Source organism: Sinocyclocheilus anshuiensis, unplaced genomic scaffold (assembly GCF_001515605.1).
Source record: "Sinocyclocheilus anshuiensis isolate Anshui unplaced genomic scaffold, SAMN03320099.WGS_v1.1 scaffold641, whole genome shotgun sequence".
NCBI lineage: Eukaryota > Metazoa > Chordata > Actinopteri > Cypriniformes > Cyprinidae > Sinocyclocheilus > Sinocyclocheilus anshuiensis.
Genome location: NW_015536503.1, coordinates 1,036,884 through 1,063,234, shown reverse-complemented (window position 1 = coordinate 1,063,234; position 26,351 = coordinate 1,036,884). Strand labels below are relative to the sequence as shown.

Sequence of the window (26,351 nt, the reverse complement as noted above, 5' to 3'; positions counted from 1 at the left end):
CTTTTACCACCAAGATGGTAACCAGATTATATTTCTATACACTATACCATCGATATAGTAAACCGTCTATTGTGCCACGTTACGTAATCAATTAACAAATCAATCTAGAGAAAGAAAATACAGCAAGAAAAAGAAAGAAAGAAAAAAAAGAAATTCAAATAAAAAATAAAATAAAGTAAAATAAAAATAAAAAATATGATAGATAATCATTACCTATAGTGACATTATATGTTTATATATTATATATTATATGAGGGGTGCTATAGTGACATTTGAGGGATGCTATAGTATCTGCCCATGAGTTGGAATCACATGTGACTTACCATGAGACCTGGAGGCCCCTTACCTCCGACAGTGCCTTTGGCTCCCTTATAATGTTGAGAAAAAGTTGTTAAAAGCATTTAACACAAAATTAACAGCAAATAACACACAGAAAAAACATGCCACTGTTTGAACACTTGGGGCCAAATTTACTAACAGTCTGCACCAGTACAAACCCTCTTTTGGCATAAAAAAAAACTACTGTCAGGATTGACTAAAGCAGTGTTTCTCAACTGGTGGGTCGCGGAGTGTACAGTCAAGAAAACATCAACAACAAAAAGCGTAATTCTAAATGATTTTCTGACGCGAGACGTTTATTTTGAAAGACGTGCGTGAAAGCTGTTGACACTTCTCAGATGCAGTTTAAGTAAAGAGTGCCTGAGAAAAACACGCTGTCCTGATTCAGTATCTGCGGTCAGATGAAATGTTGTCAGGCTTAATGTCAGTCTCATTATTTTATCGTTATTTTCATAACTTCTTATGAAATAAAAAGTCTCTCTCCTCAAACAAACGAACTATCCTGTCCTGTCAGACGTTATACTATGCTTGTAGCACACACTCTTCAATTGCACGCGCAAACGCGGCAGCGGGCTGTTTATCACTTCACTAAAGTGCAAAAGAAACTACGAGCATGCAACGTATGAAATAAAAGTCAAGTACCAATAAATCACATAACTGGTACTTCGTGTGTTAACTGGGAAGGATTGGCATATATGATATTCATTCTATTCAGTGTGTCAGCTGGGAAGGATTTGCATGAAGGTATGATATTCATTCTAGTCAGGAGCAGTTTGCATGTTTCATTAACAGTTCATGTTATTATTATTCACCATGTTAACTGTTTCCATAACCCAAAAATGCCATGTTATTTTCACTTTGTGTTATTTTGTACATCTCCTAACAAAGTGGGTCGCGGCTTGATGACCATGGGAAAATGTGGGTCCCATGACCAAGCCAGTTGAGAACGACTGTACTAAAGACACGCAGAGAAAAATTTGTGATCAAAAGGCGTGGACATTTTTGCAGCTGACCTTATTGCATATGCATTTGTAGAAGTTTCCCTTTCAGACACTTTCATTTATGGTACGAGAGTATTTAAATAAATCATGAAACGTGATTTCCTAGTACAGGACTTTTACTCAGCACTTTTATGTGATTGCGGTCTCGTGCAAATTTGTCCTGTTTAACAAATCTAGCCTTAGGTTTTAGAATTCATAATTTATTTACTTCAGCAACAAACTAATATGCTACTACAGAAAAAAAAATCTGAAAGAACAATTATCATAATATTACCCTGCTAACAAATCTAGCCTTAGGTTTTAGAATTCATAATTTATTGACTTCAGCAACAAACTAATATGCTACTACAGAAAAAAAAATCTGAAAGAACAATTATCATAATATTACCCTGTGACCTGGGAGCCCAGGAATTCCTCTGTCACCTGGTTCTCCTGGGATACTGTCTCCCTGGTGATAGAAGATAAAACTTTCCATGTATGTGCTAAACTCTGCGGGACATCGGCCCTCCAGGACCGAGTTTGGTGACCCCTGCTCTGGGGCTTCAAAGCAAGTGGAAGGGCACTGCTGAAATTTCACCCACCCAGTCTGACTGACAGTAATAATTTCCTAACATTGTGAATGAGGAGGCGGGGATGTCGTATGTGTGGGTGAGCTGCAGTCCAATCAGAAAGCAGGAATGATTATCTAACAGACTTTGGTTTAGGAACACACAGAGCTTAGTCACTAATAAGAGCTGACGAGAACATTGCTCAAATAACATTATTTATCAGGATGAGACTATCATGCTTATTAGCAAGAACAGATCATTACCTATAGTGACATTATATGTTTATATATTATATATTATATGAGGGGTGCTATAGTGACATTTGAGGGATGCTATAGTATCTGCCCATGAGTTGGAATCACATGTGACTTACCATGAGACCTGGAGGCCCCTTACCTCCGACAGTGCCTTTGGCTCCCTTATAATGTTGAGAAAAAGTTGTTAAAAGCATTTAACACAAAATTAACAGCAAATAACACACAGAAAAAACATGCCACTGTTTGAACACTTGGGGCCAAATTTACTAACAGTCTGCACCAGTACAAACCCTCTTTTGGCATAAAAAAAAACTACTGTCAGGATTGACTAAAGCAGTGTTTCTCAACTGGTGGGTCGCGGAGTGTACAGTCAAGAAAACATCAACAACAAAAAGCGTAATTCTAAATGATTTTCTGACGCGAGACGTTTATTTTGAAAGACGTGCGTGAAAGCTGTTGACACTTCTCAGATGCAGTTTAAGTAAAGAGTGCCTGAGAAAAACACGCTGTCCTGATTCAGTATCTGCGGTCAGATGAAATGTTGTCAGGCTTAATGTCAGTCTCATTATTTTATCGTTATTTTCATAACTTCTTATGAAATAAAAAGTCTCTCTCCTCAAACAAACGAACTATCCTGTCCTGTCAGACGTTATACTATGCTTGTAGCACACACTCTTCAATTGCACGCGCAAACGCGGCAGCGGGCTGTTTATCACTTCACTAAAGTGCAAAAGAAACTACGAGCATGCAACGTATGAAATAAAAGTCAAGTACCAATAAATCACATAACTGGTACTTCGTGTGTTAACTGGGAAGGATTGGCATATATGATATTCATTCTATTCAGGAGCAGTTTCCATGTTTCATTAACAGTTCATGTTAGTATTGTGTATTTACCATGGTAACTGTTGTTTCCATAACCCAAAAGTGATATTTTCATTTTGTGTTATTTTGTTTATGTTTAATTGACTGCAGTGGTTCATACTAACCTAACTGTATTAACAAAAACTAGTTTGAGACTGCATATTTAATAGCCTTACCTTATAGGCTGTTTATTCATCGCAGGAATGATTATCTAACAGACTTTGGTTTAGGAACACACAGAGCTTAGTCACTAATAAGAGCTGACGAGAACATTGCTCAAATAACATTATTTATCAGGATGAGACTATCATGCTTATTAGCAAGAACAGATCGTTCCGACTTATAATGAAAAAGATTGCCTAACCTTAGGGCCTGGTTTTCCATTTTCACCTGGAGGTCCCTGTACAAGAAAGGAAAAATTCACATACAATACACAATTTGTTTATTTGCAGATAGCCTATAAAGACCACACTGAAAATCTGGGATTCAAAATCTAATTTTAAACATTAAAATAACCATGGAATAGGTTTTTTTTTTTTGTGTATATTATGATAAAAGAAAGTTCTCCTATAGCTCAATTAAAATAGATTTTATATAATTATAATATAATCACAGTAATTACATTGGGGCCCAAAAGTCTGAGACCATGTTGAATATTTGGAAAACTATAGATTTTAAAGCACATACTTACCTTCAGGTGATCACAGTGGGAAATATGGGGCCCCATGTCTTCTTCTCCGTCTGTCTCTCCCATCCTCTCTCTCTACATCTTTTCTCTTTGTCTCTCCCATTCCATTTTTTGTCTCTGTCTCCCTCTCTAGCTCTCTCCCTTTCCAGTTCTACTTCTCTTTCTCGTTCCAGTTCAATCCTTTCTTTTTCCATCTCCTGTCTCTCTCTCTCTCCAGCTCAAATTCTTCCTCTATCTCCTCACTGCCCGTCTCCTCATCACCATCACCTGAACTGTATTCCTTGGTCTCAATCACACCATCCTCTTCCTCCATGTCCCACTGTGCCTCAGTTGTCTTGTCCTCTTCAATCACCCTTTCCTTGTTCTCAGGGTAGACTTTGTCTTCTCTCTCCCCCTGTTCTTCCCTCTCTCTTTCCCTGTACATCTCTGTCACAGGCTCAAGGTCTATGTTTTCTTGCTTCTTTTTCTACAAGAATAACAGAAAAATAAAGTGTGAGAACTTTTTATTGTGAGTTGATTACTGTATTTATAGTTTACTAATTCCAGAGACTTTCAGAAACATAAACAATTCTCTCTCTTTTTTTTTTACCAAAAAAACACACACAAAGTTTGCTCAAATAAACCAGTAATGGCTTTCAGGTTCAGCCACCTTCTTCACAAAACACATTTTGACTTGAATAATTAATGTGGTTGTATCATTTGAACTTGTCTTGTGATATCAGGATTAGTTTGTATCTTTTTTTAAATATTAAATTATTTTATTGAACTGTTTAAGTTGATTCGATTCAAGAATTCTCTTTCAAATGAATTGAGCTGACTTCATAAATTTTAATATTTCAAAGGAATAGTTCACCCAAAATGAACATTTTCTAAAAAAAAAAGAAGAAAAAAAACAGTTGGAAGTGTTTAGATTATGGACTGTTTTTTGTCCAGAAGCAATGGATTAAAGCAAAAACATCTTCATGATGGATTTGATTATTACAAACACAAATCTTTTTGCTTCACAAGACATTAATTGATGTACTGGAGTCGTATGGATTACATGTGGATTATTGTGTTGTTTTTATCAGCTCTTTGGACTCTCATTCTGATGGCACCCATTCACTGCAGAGGATCCATTGTTGAGCAAGTGATGTAATGCTACATTTCTCCAAATCTGTTCTGATGAAGAAACAAACTCATCTACATCTCGGATGGCCTGAGGGTGAGTACATTTTCATTTTTGGATGAAATATTCTTTTAAGTGCTATGAATTCCTCTTTTTTTTTTTTTTACGTAGATTAAACTCACTCACATTTAGCTTCTTGTTGCCTCGTGCACCCGAGGTGGACCGCTAAAAGATGATGAGATAAAATTTTACTTTGTTTCCTCCATTACATCATGCCATCACATCTGCAGCTCTCTAAGATGAGCTTATTGAATCATAAGCACTAAATATGTCACTGTAATTCAGTTTTCATCACCTTAGATCCTTGTTTGTAACGGTTTTGTCCTCCTGGTGTTCCAGGCATGTAGGCCTACACAAGACACACATGATTTGTGCTTAATTAAGATGCTTATTCTATGCGCAAATGAAATTCTCTTTTCAAACATTAAGTGAACTGTTATGAATAAGATGTTTTACCATGTGCTCAGATGAAGGGGCACTCCTCTTCACTTTAGATCTTGCCCCTTCCAGGCCGCTATTGTGGGACAAGTTTATACCCAAACAGTCTTATAAACAGGAGTTTCAGGTACATTTTTACATCACTACTTTACTGTATTTAATTACTAAATCAATCATTTTAAATGCTACAATTGAATTTAGGCATCAAAACCTTATAATGTACAATATGAAAAAAAAATCAAATTTTCATTTTGAGATTTGCTATAAGAATGCATTAAACAGTGTTATTAAATTACTAGTGTTTTATTTATTTATTGTACGATTAACTGGTAACACTTTACAATAAGGTCAATCATAAATCATTTGATAGCAATATATTTTTACAGCATTTATTAACCTTTGTTAATGTTCATAGATAAAAATGTTCATTTTAATTCATTAACTAATTTGAGTAGTTACATCAACTAACATTAACTATGATTAATAAATGCTATAGAAGTATTGTTTATTGTTAGTTCATGTTAAGTGATGTTAACAAATGAACACTTATTGTAAAGTGTTACCAATTAACTTAATAATGGTAATCTAAAATTAAAAATAGGGAAAAGTGAGCATAAGCAATTACACACACAAAATTAACTGATACTGATAAATTAAAATATCTCATATCGGCCAATAATTGATATGGTACCAATTTATTTTATCAATATAATTTAAAAATGTTATGAAGCATGACTGAAAGAATTAAACACACAAAACACACAATAAAGACTCTGGTTAAGACTGGTTTAGGAAGAACACATTTACTGACAGACATGCACAAACAGATTAAATATGAAAGAAAAGCAATATGCCATTGAATTTCACCAGTGAAAACAGGTAGCACAACATGTTACCGCAAATGAAAAACTAAATATGCAGACAACCAAAATACAATCTTTTTTCAGTCTTATCAATAAATAAGGAACTGATGAACAAATCGATGTTGAATGAGCTGTCAGGGTAATTTATTTGATTTTCTATTAAAACAACTTCATTCATTAGTGTTTTGTGCTGTCACTTCTACATGGATTATAGATGATTTAGCTTGCATTTGTTCAGTAAGTGTAAAGACAGCACATTACAAGATCTGTTCTTTATGTTTTTACCGGGCTGGTCTCTCCTCAGAGAGTGCCGGTGGTTCTTCTCAATCTATCAAAGGCACTGGAGCATACTGAACGCTAGTCGTGGTGGAGGCAGCATGGACGAATGACATCATCATTGTGTGATGGGAAAGGAGGCTCTCCCAAAGTAATGCCGGCCAGTCAGATCCTCCCCCTCTTTTACCCTTCACAGTTTCTACACACTTGAATGTCTCTCTTACAGAGTTTAGGGGAGCTCCTGTGTTAAGAAAATAAATATATTAAAGAAAACCTGTAGTTGATCAGTATAGAGCGATTATGAAGCACATTTAATGTGTCATTCTGCATTGCAAGTGCACAAACCAGAGGAATCATGACTGAAAATCAAATGCAGTGCATGCTGGGATGCCAGTGTGTTACTTCATGATATTATATTAGCTTTTCTTTGTATATTCTTGAAACTCACACTTTATACACTAAAGCTGCATTTGAGCTTACGCAAAATATTGTTTGCACTGGTGAAATTCATTGATAAAGTGAAGGCTATTTTGTCCCGCAATAAAAACAAATGAAAAGACATTTTACAATATTTATGCCAATTAAATGACTCAAAGAAATTAATTAATCAGTTGCAATAAGCTAAAACATCCAACAAACATGCTTAAAGAACGATTTCCAAAGCTCTAGTTAGTTCATGCTTCACACTAAAGCCACATGCAAGTCTTGGAGCATATCAGTGCATGAGCTGTGGAATATAAGAGAGCAAAAAGGCAAAAGAGACAGAAGCTCTTACCTCTTCTCCAGTTTGTGTTGTATTTAGCACTGATAATAACGTGGTTTCAGGCGGCTTCTGTAAAACATATAAAATGATTTAATTTGTATCACATGCTGTAAGCTGCTGAAATTAACATTGGGTCGAACAAGTACCTGCTCTGTGAATTTTGATGAAAGCAGGGGACTCGCTGTTGTTGTGTAAACCATCTAAAAGCACATTGAGAGGACATGTTAAAGTAATTAAACAATAAATTATGAATGATCCAAAAAAACAATCACAAACTATGTAAAATATACCAAAACTACAGTTAAAAAAATTTAGGTCAGCAAAAGACAGTAAGTGACAGTAAAAAGACTTTGATGAAGTACCAAGGTTTCAACATTGATAATAATGAGAAATGTTTCTTGAGCACCAAATCAGCATATTAGAATTATTTCTGAAGAATCATGTGACACTGAAGACTGGAGTAATGGCTGTATATTTACTACAAAATCTGTAAGAAAGACTATGAAGTACGTTTAATGTTTCATTCTGCATTGCAAGTGAAAAATCATGACTGAAAAATCAAGATCAGCTTTGTAAAAATGCAGCTTTGGTGAGCATAACCACTTTTTTTTTCAAAAACACCAAAAAATCGAAACAACCCCAAACTGTTGAACGGTAGTGTATATTCTTACCATTGTAATCTCCTCTAAAGACTGCGTAATCGGAGAAGTTGTTTCACCCTGTGTAAATTGTACAATTTTTTAAATAGCACAATTTTTTAATAGCATCCTATTCAACCATAACCATTTAAAATTATTAGTAATATTAAAAAGAAAGGTTTAGCAGACATTCTTACCTCATTTTCTTGTGTGTATATAGCTGTTGTTGCTGAGTATTTTAGCTGAGGACAAAAACAGAGTTCCAAAAAAAAAAAAACTTCAGCTCAATGCCATAGCATTACATAGCATACTGATGAAACATTATTCCACTGTAACCTCTATTCATCTACACTGTGACTGTGTCTGCAGTAGAGCTTCCAGTTGTGTATGTATGTGTGTTTATTGTGATTTGATTTGGTTTTAATAATACTCACCTCCTCCCCTTCGCCCTTCTCCTCTCGAGAGGGAAAAGGCTCTTCCGTGGGCACCTCGTCCTGACATGATACAAACAAAACATTAAAAAATCAATGTGAAAAGTTCATGAAAAAATGTCTTCAGTGTGTAAAACATTCCCTTGGTTAAAGATACAAACGGAAAGCAAGTGATGAGAGATTATGAGAATAACTACTCAACATTAATTAGTAGTGATTACTGTTTCTTCTTTTGGCTGTGGAGTGGGAGTAATATATTAAGGCTCTGTTAGGTGTGACGTGAATGGTGTGACTGGACTCTCCAGTGTGGGTGTGAGTGAGGGAGATATGAGGTAAACTCAGGTGATTAGCGTGGGTTGACATGTCACGTCCCATTCAATTTATTATTGAACGTGTCAACACATTATAGACAAAAATCTGATGTACTATGCAATATTTTTTGAGATTATGAATCACATCAGTGTATTTGCCATCATCGAGGTGTCTTACATTAGATTTCACAATAGGATCACGTGACGGACTTACCTCATATTCATATTCCTCGTCGTCAGATGATGCTTCCTCAACCTCGTCTTCCATGTTGTCTTGATCTTCCTGTAATTTACAGTAATAAGAGAAATGATTTCTGCCTTCTAATGATCAAGGATTAGACAGAACATGAGATGTAACAGTGTCAGTGAGAAGAGATTAGAAACACATTTACTAGACACGATTAACACAACAGACTAAAATAACAATATTGGTAAACATGCTTCATGGAGGATTTAAGTAGTTATAATTCAACCAAAATTAAAATTCCATTAAAGTCATACAGGTTGAAGGTGAGCAAATGGTGACAGAATATTCATTCATTCTTCGTTCTTTTAGTGGGAGTATAATGACTGTGATTAGAGAAATCTGTAGCATATTTGTTAGATTAATTATACATTATGATTATGTGCATTTCATATTTGATTTAAGTGTATGTTTATAAATCATTTAGGGTTTGTGCTTTTTTAAATGAAATATTTAGGCATATTTAGACAAGTCTATAATATATCAAGTATATCAGAATATTTAAGTAATCACAAAAATGTAATAGTCATAACGTTCAAATTTAGAATTAAGTTCCCTTGGATGTGAATGATGTGTGAATGTCAGGTTAGGTGCGATGATAAAACATTTACCAAACGTTTCCTTTGTCGTTTTTGACGTCCTTTATTTCCTTTGCCCTGGTTGAGAGTTTAGTGGTTGAGAATCATCATAATTTATGAGAAGGCTTTAAATAACAATCATCAGAAATATTTAGAGACATTCAGGAGGTTAGTGGCCATGACATTTAATATTTAATTGTAATGTTTAGTTCTAATTATGTCTGGTTAGGTTTTTACTATTACTACACAGATTTAAATTTTCACCAGTATAAAGATATTTGTCTATTTAATAACCAAAACCTGTTTATGGCTAATTTGACTCTTTATTATCTGATATTCTGTTAATTTACTGTAAGTACAACACAGAACTGAGCCTGAAACTCATCTATATAACCTAGCACGATCAGTTTACCTTTCCCCTCTCTCTGCTTTTCTTCTTCTCTCCAGATGTTTTCTTCCCCGTGTCCTCATGGCTGTGGAAAACTGTCTCCATACTTACCTCTACCTTCCCAGAACCCAACTGACAAAAAAATGAATGAATAAATAAATTAAAAAAAAATTACTTTTTGAAAATTATTTTAAAAGTAGCCAATAAATGGTAAGGTGTTAAAATAAACCTGAAAAAAAAAAAAAATTCAAATCAAAAAATCTATCAAAGGCACTGCAAAATCAAATTATTTTAAAGTTTTAAATACAGTAAATTGAATTGATGAGCTCTGTTTGATTTAAAATGTATTAAGCTTATGTGATGAGGTGCAGGTTTACATTTTTCTATATAAACTACACTAAAGACATACTTTAATGAGCTTCAATACAATAAAAAAAATATCACTGGCAAGCATACCCTCTCAGAGGAAGTGTTGGTTTGGAGAAATTTCAAAGGTGTTACATCACCGAAGTTGGTCTCCACAAGTTTTTCTTCGACATCTACCAGCTTGTCTTTGGTTTTACTCAGGTCAGCCTTTTTGTGAATAGTAGAGATGTTCGAAAGGGTACGACCCACTTCTTTTTCTACTACAGGCTACTTACAAAGACAAGACAAGACACTGAAGCCACATTAAAAACAACGACAACTGTATTGCTTGCATTAAATGTTGATAAAACTATATCAGAACAAATCAGTCAAGTATATCTGAAAAAAAACTGAATAAAGTGTGTTGATGTTCGGTTAGAAATGGATTATGAAAAATGATGCTGTAATTACTGAGACAGGAGCGAATGTTTGCTTACAGGACTTGATTCAGGCATCTGCCCCTCTTCAAGATCAGACTCTTCCTCAGTCAAACCCGTATCAGGTAATGACTCTTGTGGGTGACTGTACTTTACTGAGCTCTGTGGATTAGGTCTTATGATTCAGATAGGCTTAATACAGCAAGAACATTATTGCTGATAGTGGGTAAATCTACCTGACTAGTAATCAGAGTTTTTTATGATTATTATAGTAATTTGTTTACCTGAGATGTTTCATAAGTTCAGGAGGCTACTCACGGTGTATTCAGTGATGATGTTTGAGTCTGGCTCCTGTCTGTCTCCTTTCACGTCTCTGATGGTGCTGATCTCATGAAGAAGCTCCTCCATTCCATCCTGAAGTAGCCTGTCAATCAAGGCCTTCAGCAGCATGAGCTGTGAAAGTGTTTTTTTTTTTATTGTAAATGTGGTAATGTTTTACTTTAGTGTAACATCAATGCAATTCAAAATTGTAAGAATTCATGCAAATGTATAATTCATATAAGATGACAATAAAATGCATATAATGTAGCAACACTACACTACATCCTTATGGTAAATTTAAAATAATTTCATGATTTTCATTTGATGGATGCCTCCATTGAGAATTTTGCAGTTATCATGTCCCAAGTGTTCCAAATGTATATTTTTATTATATTTTATTTATAAAGCATGTTTTTAGCATAAATATTAACTATTACATCAAAAGTTTTTTAGTTATTAATAGTAAATCGTGCATGCAATTAATATTAAATATTAAAGTGAAATATCTGAGCAAAAGTGAAGTAAAAGTTCATCTGGCAGCCAGTTTTATTAGATTCCGTTATTAGTTCATAAAACACCTACTGCACTAATACATAATGTTTTATAACATTTAGTATTCTGATATCAGTAAAAATTATATAGCCATTTAATTTGCCTACAAATATTCAAATAAATAAATCTTTTCATTCAAGTCATTCCATTGCATAGTGTTGCCTCTAGGATACAAAATAACCCTCCTCCCATAATTATTATTTTAATAAATGTCCATTTTACGTAAGAAAATCAAACATTATGCCATCAGAACTTCTGCAGGGTTAAAAGCAAATTGTTTAAACATACAGAACACTTACTTTAATACCATATGAATCAAACAAGCCTTCAATGTCCTAAAATAGAACATAATGTTTACACCACATAAGATCAGTTTTGTAATGAAGTAAATTATGTATAGGCATTGAGTAACCATGAAAACCTTCATTTCAACAGCTCTCCCCGGTGGGCCAGCATCACCCTGTTAAATAATACAGCGCCAGCTATCATTGCTTCTGCAGCATAGATTTATGGAGATAACTTGCGCAATCAATGAGATGTAGAAAGCTTTGATACCTTCTCTCCTTTCAAACCCATGTCTCCTTTCTCTCCCTGCCAACCAAAGGAGAACAATTACATACAGTATCGCCTGAGAAACTTTTCATTTCTTCAAGGTTTTTTGGCAAACTATATTTTACCTTCATCCCAGGAGGACCCTGCAAACACAGAAAAATACACACACATGTAAGACCTGAAAGTCAGTGCAATATGAACGGATAATGGTCTACCTCATGAAAAACATGAAAGCACAGCCTTTTTATGTTGATTTTTTTGGTAAAGAAGCTCATATTCACAATGCCATTAATGTGAAACTCACCACCACACCAGGGGGTCCCATTGGTATGGGAAATGCCTTTTTAATGTCCTCAATTGACATACCCTGAGAACAAACACAAATATAATTTACCAACAGTCATGGTAACAAATAAAGTTTGCCTAAGCTCAGACAAACAAACAAATTACCTCTTGGAGAACAATAGGAGGACCTGGCAAGCCTGGAGATCCTGGCTCTCCTTTTTTACCTTCATTTCCCTAAGCAGTTAAAATGGCAAAAATAAGGAACATATAATGAACATAATGGATATAAACAAACCATTTAATTGTACCACAGTTAAAATTGCATTTAAAGAAAGTATTGTTGCATTATTACATGTTTGATTTTTGGATTATCTTACATTTGCACCAGGTTCACCTTTTTCACCCTATGCATTAAAATAAGAAATGATGTTAGCTAAATTTATTTCAGCTGAAAGGAATAGTTCACCCAAAAATGAAAATTTGCTTAAAATTGACACCTTCAGGTCATCAATGAGTTTGTTCTTTATCTGAACAGATTAGGAGAAATTTAGCATTACATCACTTGCTCACCAATGGATCCTCTGCAGTGAATGGATGTTGAGAGTATAAACAGTCGATAAAAACATCACAATAATCCACACGACTTCAATTAATGTCTTGTGAAGTGAAAAGTGGCAAGTTTGTAATAAATTAATTAATCACAAAGATGTTTTTAACTTCAAACCATTGCTTCCTGCTAAAATACAAGTCATCTATGTATAATCTTGCTTTCTCCAGTGAAAAAGTTGTCTTGTCTGAATCAGGAGAGAAATATGCACAGATCAAGCACCGTTTACAAGCGAAAACAGTCCAAAACAGTTCTTCACAAATATGAATATGGATTTTGAAGTGAGAGGACAAACGGGGAGGACATTTTCACTGGAGGAAGCGTTATTATAGATTATGGTCTGGTATATAAACACCTTAATAATGGATTTGTTTCTTACAAACAGCTTTTCAATTCACAAGACATTAATTGATGGACTGGAGTCATGTGGATTACGTTTAGATTATTGTGATGCTTTTATCAGCTCTTTGAACTGTATAGGATCCATTGGTGAGCAAGTGATGTCATGCTAAATTTCTCCAAATCTGTTCAATGATAAAGCAACCTCATCAACATCTTGGATGGCCTGAGGGTGAGTAAATTTTTATCAAATTTTCATTTCTGGCTCAACTAATCCTTTAAATATAATGGAATAGTAGTTCATATCAGTCTGTTGGTCCCACCTTTGTCCCTTCATCACCCTTTTGTCCTTGTTCTCCCTGGAAAAAACAGTGGTTTGATTTTATAAATAAGTTCAAAGCCATTTAGAACTACATATTACACTTACATCTTTTCCAGCTACTCCACGTTTCCCATCAACACCAGGTTTGCCCTACAAGAGAAGAGAAGAGAAGATAAGAGGAAAGAGGAAATGAATGGCTTTGTTATAGAGATTTTATGGTTTATATCTGCTGTAAATGTCACTATACTCACAGGTGTCCCAGGTAAACCAGGCATACTAGTTATCCCAGCACGTCCAGGATCTCCTTTCTCTCCTTTCTGTTAAATTAAACAGACATGCACACACACACAAAACCCTGAAAAGCACAGCATTAACTCCAGCCACTTTAATTATGATAATAATCTGCCCTTCAAGAACTAAAGATAACCTTAAAGTGCATATAACTGTTGGATTTATTATTATTATTACTTTACATATTTTAGCTAACTTCTTTATTTCAGCTGACATTAAGCAAAATGACAAAAAGTGTTCTATAGACTCATTAGCAGACATCGTGTAGACATTTGATGCACTTTAAGACTGTACACTGGTCGCACACCCTGCAATTCAGTTAATGTCACTGAAATTTAAAATATGAATCACATGATAAATTATCACAAAATACTTTTTATTAGGCCTACTCACTGGTCCTGGGTCCCCTTTCTGTCCTGGTTCACCCTGCGTACACACAAAAACGCTGATAATTATAACTTAAAACAATTACAACAACACATATGAAGAGAATGATTAGCTGTCACCATATTTTAGAAAAGTTGCACAAATTAAAATTGAAACAGAAGTAGTCAAACCTTAGATCCAGGCCTTCCTGGTAAACCATCCACACCATCTCTTCCTTTACTAGATCCAAGCTAGAAGTGAAAGAAAATTGAGCTACATTAAATAATGTTCAAGTCTTTAATTCGCCAATAATTAAAAGGCATGCCATCTGAAACATTGACAAAAATATGCAGAAAAAAATGTAATCTCAAATTTATAAGCACCATAATAAATTCATAAAGGTGGACATGACTTTATAGTAGCTCACCAGTGAATTCCCTGGAGGACCTGGTTTACCTTCAAGACCCTAAGGGAGAATAAAAGCAACCCATATCATTCTGTTTTTATTAAGTATATACATATAGTACATCAAAAGTGGAAGCCACACTTACAGGTGGTCCAGGACGTCCTGTCTCCCCTCGGAGTCCTGGGAGCCCCGGCTCACCAGGTTCACCCTTTAAAGACACCAAACACACACCCACAATTAACCCAAGGTTCCTAGAGTTTTTTTTTTTTGTATCTGTAAATTTGTATTAATTAAAAATGTCTTCTTTTACCTTAATGGCCCTGGTGAGAATGGTGTTTTCTGACATGGTGAACTAGGGAAGAAGAATGATAAGAATCTGAAGGTACTGACAATATGTATTAACAAGGATAACCATGAAATATTCAAATAAATGCTACAAAATAAATAAAAAAGAGCAATACAGGCTTGACAGCTTTTGACACGTGTAACAAACCAACCAACTGAAAATAACATGATTAGATGAATATTCATTTATGTTGAACAGCTTGATTATAATACCCAGTAAGCAGAGTAAAACTCACTCGAGTGTCTCCCGGTGGTCCCGGCATTCCCTGTAGAGAATAAAATATTAATATGGTGACTCTTGCTCTTTAATTTATCATTAGAGAGCATGACAAGAAAAACTGTGATTCTGTTATGTGAGCACAGAGCATGACTGGCCCTTTAAATACTGATTTTGTCTTAAAAAAAAAACCTATAATAAAAATAAAATCATCATTGCTTTTTAATAGCAGCACGTACCAGCTCGCCTTTCTCTCCTTTGTTTCCCTCTGGACCCTGAAAAATATGGGCATTCATTATCAAACGGTATTGACTACTCTCTTCTATTATGGTTTGTAATTCATTGGCTCTCTGGAAGTGCTTTAGAGAAGTATTCATCAAATACTGTCTACAAAATAAAGGAAGCTGCTTACTGGAAACCCTAATTTCCCAGGCTCGCCTTTTCCCCCAGGGTCACCGGGTCGTCCTGGAAGACCGAGAGGGCCCTGACATTGGAGATAAGGAGAAGTGTGAGTGTTATAGACTTTTTGCTTTGAGCTAGAAACATAACTAGTTAGGTAGACAGGATAAAATGTTTTTTTAATTGGAAGGGTTAAATTACAAGGCAGATACAGAATATCTGATTTGAACATAGGGAGATGTTAGATGAAGAGTGTAGAAATAAATTGGGGAGACAATAAAAGAAAGTTCAAAAGACAGATGGAAAATGGAAAATGTGACTTAGAGGTTTAGAAGAGAGACAATACCTTGACACCTCTCTCTCCAGGTTCTCCTGGTGAACCAGACTGTCCCTGTAACAAAAATATGAATAAATATAACAAAAAACAATCAATGTGCGTGTGTGTGTGGGGTGGGGTGCATACATTGCAGGGTCCAAATGTGCCTACAAGGATAGTAAAACCTGAAATCATCTGCATTATAAAGACAAAAAAAAAACTCAATAATAAACATAATAAATAAAAATATAAAGGTTTTGTGTGAGGTTGAGGGGATTTAAAATAATATTAGCTCAGTATACAAACAATAGATGTCAATGGAAAGTCTTCAACATGATAGAATGACAAGATTGTGTAAAGGTATGGGTCTCTCTGTGCTTGTTGTTGATTCTCACCCTCAATCCCATCTCTCCTTTTAGTCCTGGCAGACCCTGAAATCCATTAAAGCAGAAATTTCTTACAGAATTTCACAGGTATTAAAATACAAGAGTGTAAATGTGAGTATAATAAACTTACTTTAGGTCCAGGTTTCCCTGATAATCCAACATTACCCTGCATTAAAAAAAAAAAAAGAGACAGAATAGTCTACATAGTCTAAAATAAATTTTTTTTAATGATAATCTTTTGGCTATTCTAAAACCTTTTTTTTGTCTAATATAATTTATGAACAAATGTGGACTTTTACTTGTATTTGCAATATTTATACAATATATACTGGTTTACTGTATTTTGATCAAATAAATACAACATTGGTGAGCATAAGAGACTTCTTTCAAAAACATCAACTAATCTTACCGACCCCAAACTTTTAAACAGTATATTTCATATACGGCTTATAAAATTAATGTGTGGACATTTTTTCAGTTTTCTGCATTGTGTCCTGTGGTTAGAAGTGTACACTTTTCTACAGGCCAACCTACAAGCCTCATAAACACTCACTCGTTCTCCGCTCTCTCCTTTGGGACCAGGCTGACCGGGGATTCCGAATCCAGGACTGCCCTTCAAAAACCCAGAAGACAACCAATCAGTACATTCAGACTGGCAGCTAATCAATACATACAATTAACTGTACTTTCACATCCAAAACGGCAACAAACATACACCCACCTTTTCACCTTTATCACCTTGATCTCCTTTGATTCCTTGTGGTCCTGGTGGCCCAACTTGTCCAACATCCCCCTTTACACACAGTCCAGGGGGAGAAAAAGATAGCCTAGCTTAAATATCTCTGCTTATGACCGTTTGAAATAATATGAAACCAACCAACAACCAATATGACAGGTGTCCTCAAGCTCAGTTTGGTTTATCTAGAAGCATCACTTAAAAACTTCTAATGAAATGCACCAATCATATAGATTTTACCCCTGGAGTGTTTTGGGACTTTGCAAACGGTATTTTTTGCCTTTGTGTGTTCATTGACAAGCAGACCTGGGGGAGCTCTTAGTTTCATATTGGCGCTCATGGCCGTAATTAACCGTGTTTAAGCTGTCCAAGTGCTGGTTTTCATCAATGCAGTTGATGAAAACCCAGTAACTGTCAGATTTCATTCATGAGCTGGGATGTAATACACAAAGGTGACCTGGCTTTGGTGCAGAAAGTTGTTCACATATTTTTTACATTTTGAAAGCAATTCTTGATTATCTTACCCTGGCACCTTTTTCCCAGGAGGACCGAGTATCTGTGAAATGTGAGGGGAATTATTAGCAATACTCTATTCTTAACCAAAAACGTGTTCGACGAGACACTGAGGAATTCTGGGACATCAGTTTTACCCCTTTAGCTGGGTCACCGGGAGGACCACGCTGCCCCTGTGAATCAAACACAAAAATACAAATTCCACACTGTTTAATTGTAGACAGCTATAAGTGCTGATGTGATAAACTGCATAAATGTACATGCATTAATTGACTACATATAATTGATGCTCAGTGTGAGATCAAATACATTTCCATCACAGGGCAAATAAACGGTAGGTTCTGAAACATTGGCTGATTGCATTGCTGTATGTTTGATTATACACACTTATTAGTTTTCAAGTGTAGTTGAAATAAGTTAAACTCTTTATTTAGAAGGGGATGTCCACAAAGTTTGGGCAGTGTAGTTTATTAGAAGTATTAGGTTTGGTTAAATGAAGAAAATAGTTTAGATTCACCTCATCACCCTTTCGTCCAGCAGCTCCAGGGAAGCCCTAAAGTTTAAAAAGAGAAAGTAAACTTTCCCTCTAATCACTGCAAAAATTATGAAATTAGTATTCAGCAAATATGAATGACCTCAGGTGCATTGAGAGATGTTAGATCTAGTGTGGGCTCTCTGAGAGCATCTTTTAACATTTTATCATGCCATAGTGTTTCTGAGGGAATCGTGGGATAATGAGGAGTCGAATCGTTGGAGAGTGTCCTTGATCTCCTCTCTGAAGCCTTGGGTTTAACAATGACTGCAGAAGATACATTTGAAACTAACTGAAAATCTGAATTGCCAGAGATGGGCACACAGTGGCAAGGTTGCATGTGAAGGATATAATATAGTATTTCTTAATGTTTCATGCGTATAATTCTCTTGCCGTCTCATTATTAGGTGGAAACACCATTCAGATGTTTCTCTTTTTAATCAGGTCGATAATGGATCCTTAGCTTTGACGTGTATTTTGGAGTCCATCACTGGCCAGAGAGCAGCGAGGAGGCATTTTTCCTTTTTCTTAATCGACTTTCGATTTCCCCAGAGATCTACAGCTCATCCTTGCTCTTGATAGAATTTGGACAGCACCATACAGAGTGGAAAAGTTTGAAGAGCGAACAAACGAATAAGGATTTGACTTTTTAACAAAGCATTTGTGCAGTGCAGTGATATAAATCCGTTAACTGGTTCATCACACATCTGACCTTTTCCAACAGTTGCTATTTATATCTTTCAGGGAAGTGAACAGGTAAAAGTTATGGACTTACTGCAACTCCTGGAGGCCCGATAGGACCAATTTCCCCACGTTCATCCTGTCAAACAAAGCAAGTTGTTGATTAGGCTGAGGGATTTATTATTTGTAGTTTATGTAATTGAAAACAAATGTCAGGTGTCAAATAATACCCACATGCAAAAAATAATGCACCATCAGACATTATTGTACATTTACATTATTGTAAAATAAGCATAAGAAGATGGTCAAGTCTTGTATCATCCTGAACAGGTTTATATTGTGATAATGACCAGCTGACTATACATTATCCAACTTATAACATGACTGTTTACCAAATATATAAATCAATGAATATGAAAGATTGATTTGAGTCGAGATTATACTATTATGTGAGAGGAAAGAGCCAGAGGAGTGATACAAGCGATTTCAAACTTTCCCAGTAAAATATACACTTATGTTTGACCACAGAATGACAGAATTGACCAACTAGAATCAAATGTTTCAGAAAGCATCTTTTAATTAAGAAGAAGCAGCTTATGATTATATTTAGTGCATTTGATGTTTAAAAACATCTCATATTTCAATGAATGAATGAAACAAAATTCTGACCTGTTCTGAACTGACTGTACATTTTTGAACATGTTGAAAAGTCAAGTAGGATGTATTATGGATCAGGCTATTAAACACAGAGCAGCAGCAGCACTAGACAAAAGCACTGACTTGACGTGATTTTTTATTTTGGAGAAAGAGCAAATCGGTTAAATAAAACAGAGCAGTAAGAAAGTCATGTGCCTGACTAAATTGTGTAAAATCATACCTTTTCTCCTTGATCTCCTTTAAGACCTTTTTTCCCCTAAACACAGACAAAAACACAACAACAGTGAAACACCCGTCCATTATGAAGCACTTAACATTTCTTAAACAAAACTGCATCTAAGGTTGACATCTGTTAAAAGGTTCATGTTGATTCTCTGTGGAAGACATCATTTAACAGCACAAATTGAAAGACGAAACACTTTGATGTGAAATGGTTGTGTATAGTTTGACAAACCCGAGGCCCTGTGATCCCTTGGACTCCTTGGTTTCCTGCTTGGCCCTTTGGTTGAATATGGAAACTGCAAATTACACATTGCACAAGACAATTGTCTTTTACTCTGCTCCATTGATTTTAAATACAACACACTTACCTTTGGGCCTTGTAGTCCTGTATTACCCTGAAAAATTAATTAGCACTGACTTAATAATTACCCTTAAGATTTTTCACAGGGGAACATACATAAGTTTAATGAAATACTAATATGATTGTGCTTTGAGTAAATCAGAAATATGTACCTTTTCTCATTTTGGCCCAGGTGGACCTTGAACACCCTGAATTCCGATACCTTCCTCTCCCTTTATGATTAACACAAAAGAAATTCAATCAAACAGCCAGCTGCACTAATTTTAGCTCTATGCAGTCCTGACAGAGAGGAAGGGCAATTTTTTACAGCTCTCCGAACAATGAGACTTATAAAAAGATAGCAGGCAGATGAGCAGAGAGATTTAATTTATGCATCTTGGGCAAGCTGTAGAAAGTCATTGCTTAAAATAGCTTTTAGACCACTGCTGAAAGTACAAAATGAAATATGAAACTGATTTAGATTTTCTCAAACCTTCTCCCCCTTCTGACCAGGAAGTCCTGGAAGTCCATCCACTCCCACTGGTCCTGGTACACCTGGTAGACCCTAGAAAAAAACATCCACAAGATTTAATAACTTATTTCATTTTTGACATTTTAAAATACAACCTACTAAATGGCTCACATTCAAGAAAATTGGCAAACATTGCTAAGTAAATTTGTAAAAAAAATTATTACATATAAATTAAACAGGAAATTCAGAAATAGTATTTTCTAAGCAAATTATCTGTTTTACTTATTTACAACTTCGAAAAATATTATTTGAGGTATACGTATAGCTGTTTCTACATATTAATCTAGGATAGTAACAGTATTTGCATTTTTAGTATTAGTACTTTCAAATCAAATAAAAATAAAAAATACACAGAGTAGCTTTAAGAGACTAACTTCTAAAGCATGCACTAACATTACTTCCATGCTCCCCCTTTTCTCCGTTGGGTCCTGGTTTTCCACGTGGTCCCTGAAGAGTGTGAGAAGCATTATAAACATACATTAATAACTTATTTTGCATGTATACTTTATATAAAATGTTAAATGGTAAAATGTTCCTTGAACAGTAGATGACTTACTTTCGAACCAGATTCTCCAGTCTCGCCCTAAGAGGAAGTAAAATACCATAAAATTACTGTAAATACCACACATATTGCATGTTACTTTGAGTATGGACTCGTATTGTTAACTTACACTGTGCATTGAAACGAAATCTTATTTATATACAGTAAAAACTAACAAGAGATGTGCATGCGTGCATACTTCTAATATTTCATACAAACCTTAACAGAGAGTCCAGGAGAGCCCGGAGGCCCAGGCAAACCAGAGTGTCCTGGAGGACCTGATACCCCAGGGACCCCTGAAGCACCTAGGGGACCCTTTTAATCAAGGACGGGGAAACATTTAAATACAATGATCAATTTTAGCAGATTTGTTGCTAAGCTGCATATTTTGCAAACTAAATAGTTTAATACAGTTGTATACTGTAGTATGACACAAGCACTTACAGAGGATCCAGGTTCTCCTTTACGTCCTGGAAGAACCTCCATACCACCCATAACATAGCCTGGCTCGCCCTACATGAAGAAAAAAAGTAGGTCAACTTGATTTAAAAAAAAATATATATATATATAAATAAATAAAATAAAACCACCATACAACATATCAAATGCTTGTCAATGACTAAACTTACTCTCTCTCCTCTCTGTCCTTTCGGTCCAGTATTACCAGGTGGCCCCTGAGATTGTGAAGAAGAGAGATAGGAAGAGATGTAAAGAAAAAGTTGGTCTGATAGTCATGAGACACAGTCATTTTCACAATCATGCCAAGTATCAAATTGTTCAGAACGTGAGACATCTAATAAAAGAGGGTGAAACTTTAAAAGAAAGTGGGGGCAAATACTCTATACTGACTAGCCATAATCATTCCTCATTACTCCCTCTGTGAATCACTCAAAGATAATTGCAGCTTTCCCAATTCTCCTGCTAAGATATACAAAGGGTTAGGACATTGCGTACATGTTTTAAACGAGTGAACTAACTACCATTTCCAGAATATATCGATTTAAATATCACCACCTACACTGTTTTTTATATAGTGAGATGTAAAAGAGACACTTACCATGTCACCAGGAATTCCAGGTGCCCCCTGAATCATATTAAGAGATTGTTTATGCACATTAACAACTGTAATATTCTTAATAATCAACAATAATCTTCTTGATAAGCTACATTTGCTACATATTTTGCCATATTAAACTGAATTTTGATCCTTCTTTTACCCTTTGTCCAGGAGAACCAGGGGGTCCAGTTCTACCTGGTCGCCCTGGTAACCCTGGGATGCCATCCGTTCCGGGAAGACCCTGATGAAAGGGTGCAGAGCGGGAATAATACAGGCAAAAGCATTTTAATTAGTACAATCTTATATAATATACACAAATACACAGAAATTGTTTGATACTCCTCATATATAACAGAACATCTTCAGTGCACATTTTACTTTGAAATCAAATATAGAGCAATATGAATCCACGCATTCACATAGATACATATCACAAAAATAAATAAGGAAGCATCTATAACAATGCTGATCTTGTTAGCAAGACCTGTCACATTTAATTTGTTATTCAAAAGAGTCCCTTTGATTTGACAAGCGCTTTCATGTGTCGCCTTCTCAAAGAGATAACAGGAAGAAAAAAAGCAAAGTATGAATAGCACGGAGACAGATCTGTGATATTAATAATTAGATTTAATCCTTTAATCTACTAAAACAACAACCGAGTCATAAAAACAATCTCATCATTAACAGAACGGCTCGGTTCAAATATTAAATGCTCCAGTAATTAACATACACGTCAACATGTAATTATGAAGAGGATGGCGGTGTTTTATTTATGTTTAAGTTTGTGTTGTGGAACGGCATGAGCACTTCAGATGTACTCACCCGTTCACCCTTCTCCCCTTTGACCTTTAGAGAGAATGAGTCATAATGCCCCGGGCCTTGCTTGAGTCGCTATGTCAACAGAAAAAATAAATAAATAAAATAAATACTCTTAAAACAATGCTGCATGAAAGATTTTTATATTTTCTGAAGACAATGTGTGTGCAAAACTAGTGTTGTGATAGTTAACTAAAACTAAGACTATTAAAAACATTCTTGTTATCTGAAATAAGATATACTGTAAGTATTATACCTAAAATTTAATGATAATGGGAAATGTTGACAACTAAGTGAAAAAAGTATAAGCACTAAAACTATTAACAAAAAATAAATATAATGCTGAAATAAAAATAAATAAATAATACTTAGAAATAAAAAATCAAAAACAAACATGACAAAATCACGTAACAAAATTACTAAAAATTAAAATAAAATTAAAATAAAAACTGAAAATATGAATAAAAGCTTTAAATTTAATGGGACTTTTTACCCCAATCTTTCATCTATCATGCCAATATCATTAAGTTAATTGGTAAGAAATGTTTTAGTTAAGTGTAAGGTAAGTTAAACACTTAGTATGTAGTTATCATTCTGAATGGGCCTTTAGGACTAAGGTTTTGCTTAAACCCCTAAGTATGAGTAATAATAATACCGATGTTACCTTAGTAAACACCCCTAACAAAGAGAGAAAGACTGTGTGTCAGAGTTCAAACAGAATTATGAGGTGAGAAAAAGCAGTCAGCAACTGTCTAACATACCAGGCCTCCATGACCAAATCCATCACCCTGCAGTGGAGAAATTAGATATAATCATATCATCAGTTATAATTATTTGGTCAATAACATACAGTAACACAATAGCTACTTACCTTCTCTCCTTTCTGACCCTGTGAACAACAACAAACTGGGAATGAGGATTCATATAAGCCATGGTGTGACAGCTGTAGTGAGGATGTAGAGGAAGTGTTTACCTTGCAGCTAAGAGGACAGGGCCCTTCTGGTTTACTTAGAGCTTCCGGGTCATCTGTAGGTGTATCCAGTTGAGCAGACTAGGACAAAGACAAATACAAATCTGATTTATGCAGTATGTATTGTGAAAATAACACCCATTATTCCACTCGGATCTGCACGGCCCACCTCATCGTGTTGTTTGAACTCTGATCGTAAGGCCTCGCTACAGATGCTGCTGATAAACTCTCTCTTGATGGTCGGAAGATCGTCGAAATCACTGGCGAAGAAGATGTTCTTGTAAGTGGTGGGAGAGGCGATGGTCCTCAGCTCCTCAATATCTGCATGAGCGATGCCGATGGCCAACACACTGACACCTAACACACAAATACACCAAAAACTGAAGTTTATTATTTATTAAGCCTTATACTAAGGTGTCACTAAAGCATGGTGCAGATCAAGTAGTAGATATACTACTTACAATGCCTCTCAGAATTTTAGGGTCGGTATGCTTTTTATTTTTTGAAAGAAAATGTATACTTTTATCCAGCAAGGACACATTAAATTGATCAAAAGTTAAAATAAAAAAAATTAAAAAACAATAATAAAAAAATCTAATTCAAATAAATGTTATTTTGAACTTTCTATTCATCAAAGATTCTGTAAAATGTGTATTTGTATCACAGTTTCTACAAATATATTAAGCAGCACAACTGTTTTATATTGTGACAATGATAAGAAATGTTTCTTGTGCACCAAAACAGCATATTAAAATGATTTCGGAAGGATCATGTGACACTGAAGACACTGGAGAACTTTAGATTTGCCATCACAGGAATGAATTACATTTAAAAATACCTTAAAATAGAAATCTACTGAAGCTCGTTTCCATTACAAAAAATTTAAAAATGGCGAATTTATCTCAATTTTTTCACAATTCATGGTTTATATCTCACAAATTGCAAATTATAAACGTATAAAAACGAGTTTACATCTCACAATTCTGACCTTTTTTCTCTGAATTCTGAATTTAACCGAATTGCGAGAAAAAAGTCAGAATTGTGAGATATAAACTCAGAATAACGTTTCTAATAGTTTTTTTGTTTTTTTTTATCCCATGGTGGAAACAAGCTTCCAAAGCAAACAGTTCTTTTAAATGGTAATTAAATTGTAATTGTTTTTTTTACTGTATTTTTGATCTGAAACGTAGGCTTGGTGAGCCTTGGTTTTTTCAAAAACATTAAACAAATCTTACTGACCCCAAACTTTTGAACAGCATTGTATATTTAGTCATATGAATATTTGTCTGTTTTCTGCATTGCAGTCAATATTACTCACCCAGAGCATGTGCTATCCTGGACGGCGGCTCTACGTCATCCTGTGCTCTCCCGTCTGTCAGTAACACTAACACATGAGGGACTTCCTGTCTCATACCCAAAGACTCCTGAAACATCTCCCTAAAGACATAGCTGATCCCACGACCTACACACACATTCACAATCATCACATTTCAGATCTGATATCACCCTAATATTTGTCATTAACAATTTTTGATCTTTGAATGTGTATGTGCACCTGTTTTTGTGTTCCCCCCTCCATAGTGGACTTTGCGGAGTGCTCTCAAAACGGAGTTACGGTCTTTGTGAGTGTTAAAGTTGAACTCGATCCTGGGCTGATCACTGTAGTGAACTACTGCTATCTAAGGCAAGTTAATGAGATGGTTTAGTTCACGCTTAGAGCATTAGATGTCTGATCAGAGTGAATGATTTTGTGCTCATCATGAGACTATTGATTCAGTGACTAAGACACAGAATGATCCTGAATGAGGTAGAAAGCCTTTAATTTAATATAGTGCATTAGCACGTCCTACCTGTGTTCCTTTAGGTCCTATAAAGGGGAAGTACGTGACAATTCTAAACAGGAAATCCTTCAGCTTCCCAAAGTTACTAGTACCAATGCTCCAGGATTCATCAACCAGAAACACAATATCTGCCTTCACCCTGCCACAAACTAATAGACAGAAGCACACAATTCATTCACATGGTATAGGTTTACATTGTGTAGACAGTGAAGTAAAATTTCTACACTTGGAGATTCAGTTAATGGGATAGTTCAACCAAAAATGAAAATTCTGTCATTATTTACACACTCTCATGTCATTCCAAATCAATATGACTTTCTTAATTCTGTGTTTTTTGTCCATAGAATGGAAGTCAATGGTCTCCAAAACGGATTGGTGAATAATGTTCCTCAAAATATCTTTATAGTCAGACAGGTTTGGAACATGAGGATTAGGATTTTTGAAATTCATGGGAAATTATACTTTTAAAGGGTTCATATAATGGGAAATCAATGATTAGCAGTTTATTTGTGTGGTATATTTTAGCACAGACGTAAAGCTGACATAATGTTACCCGCCTGTTAGAGAGTCAAATTTCAAAATGGGCATTTACAAGTTCAAAAAGGCAAAACAATGAAAACAGCCTGTTTTAT

The 26,351-nt window shown here is 35.2% G+C and overlaps 1 pseudogene; it reads right to left on the bottom strand.

Moving 5' to 3' along the window:
- LOC107690858 (collagen alpha-1(VII) chain-like) overlaps positions 1 to 26,351 on the bottom strand; it is a 65,195-nt pseudogene that overhangs the window by 6,554 nt on the left and 32,290 nt on the right.